Genomic DNA, 1,897 nt, shown 5'->3' on the forward strand with positions numbered 1-1,897 from the left:
GAAAAAAGAGAAGACATAAATCACCAGTAGCAGGCATAAGAGATCCTACAGACATTAAAAGGATAATAAGGAAATACAACAAACAACTCTATGCTAATGAATTCAAGAACTTAAATCAAATGGGCCAGTGCCTTGAAAGACAGAAATTAACAAAACTCACTGAAAAAGAAATAAATAACCTGAATATTCCTATATCTGTTAAAAAAATTGAAAACATTCCCACAAAGAAAACTCCAGGTGCAGATGGTTTCACTGGAGATTTCTACCAAACATTTCTAGGAAAAAAATATAATTATCAACATAATTGATATATAAATATCAATTTTATGCTATCTCTTCCAGAAAATGAATTGAGAAAACACTTCCCAACTTATTTTATGAGCCAGCATCACACTGATACCAAAATTAGAAATAATGCATTGTAAGAAACTACAGACAAATATCGTTATGACCACAAATGCCTAAATCATCAACAAAATTCTAGCAAATTATATTCAGCAACATATAAAAATGTAATACATTATGAGCAAACTGGGATTTATCCAAGGAATATAAGGCTGGTTCAATATTTAAAAATCAATCAATGTAATTCACTATTAAGAATTTTTTTTAATCATAGATAATCTCAACTAATGAAAAAAGGAAGCCTTTGATAGGAGTTAACATCCATTCATGATAGAAATTCTCTGCAAAGTAGAAACAGAAGAGAATTTCCTCAACCTGATAAAGGACATCTATAAAAAATCTGTAGCTAACATAATACTTACCCAAGTTTTAATCTAAGTTATCCAAGCCTTAATCATCTAGTCTGTAAACTGAGGATATAAATATTTGCCTCTTGGATTTATTATGAAAGTCAAAGTTATTAGCACGATGCATAGCACATTAAAAATGGTGAAAATAGTGGAACCATGGAGGGTGCAGAAGAGAAGAAAAAGAAGGTTCCTATTGTGCCAGAAATCCTTAAGAAAAAGCAAAAGAATTTCGCAGAGTTGAAGATCAAGTGTCTGAGAAAGAAGTTTGCCCAAAAAATTCTTTGAGAAAAGCAAGGAGGAAGCTTATCTATGAAAAAGCTAAGCATTACCACAAAGAATATAGGCAGATGTAAGGAACTGAGATTCGAAGGGCAAGGATGGCAAGAAAAGTTGGCAACTTCTCCATACCTGCAGAACCCAAACTGGCATTTGTCATCAGGATCAGAGGTAACAGTGGTGTGAGCCCAAAGGTTCGAAAGGTGTTGCAGCTTCTTCACCTTCACCAGATTCTTCAATGGCACCTTTGTTAAGCTCAAAAAGGTTTCAGTTAACATACCAAGGATTGTGGAACCATATATAGCATGGGGGGACCCAACCCTGAAGTCGGTGTATGAATTGATCTACAAGCGTGGTTAAGGCAGAATCAACAAGTGAATTGCCCTGACAGGTAACACATTGATTGCTTGATCTCTTGGTAAATATGGCATCGTCTGCATGGAAGATCTGGTTGACCAGGTCTACACTGTTGGAAAATGTTTCAAAGAAGAAAACAACTTTTTATGGCCCTTCAAATTATCTTCTCCACAAAGGGGAATGAAGAAAAAGCCCACCCATTTTGTAGAAGGTAGAGATGCTGGTAACAAGGAAGACCAGGTCAATAGGCTTATGAAGGATGAACTAAAGTATCTACCATGATTATTTTTGTAATCTGGTCAATTAATAAATGACTACTTTCATATTGAAAAAAAATGGTGAAAATAATAATTATTATATATGCAATAATAATAAAATTTATATTCATTACACATCAGTACTGCATTATTGGTTGGAATGTTGCATAGTCCAGAACTCAGAATGTCTGCAGTATTACCACACCCGCACACACATACACATACACATATACACACACACACACACACACA

At 34.4% G+C, this 1,897-nt stretch overlaps 1 pseudogene; it reads left to right on the plus strand.

The window, feature by feature from the left end:
• Positions 1-911: 911 nt before the first annotated feature.
• Positions 912-1,670, plus strand: LOC118546606 (large ribosomal subunit protein uL30 pseudogene; annotated as a pseudogene).
• The last annotated feature ends 227 nt before the right edge of the window (positions 1,671-1,897 follow it).

The sequence above is a fragment of the Halichoerus grypus genome, chromosome 5, assembly GCF_964656455.1.
Source record: "Halichoerus grypus chromosome 5, mHalGry1.hap1.1, whole genome shotgun sequence".
In the NCBI taxonomy this organism is placed as follows: Eukaryota; Metazoa; Chordata; class Mammalia; order Carnivora; family Phocidae; genus Halichoerus; species Halichoerus grypus.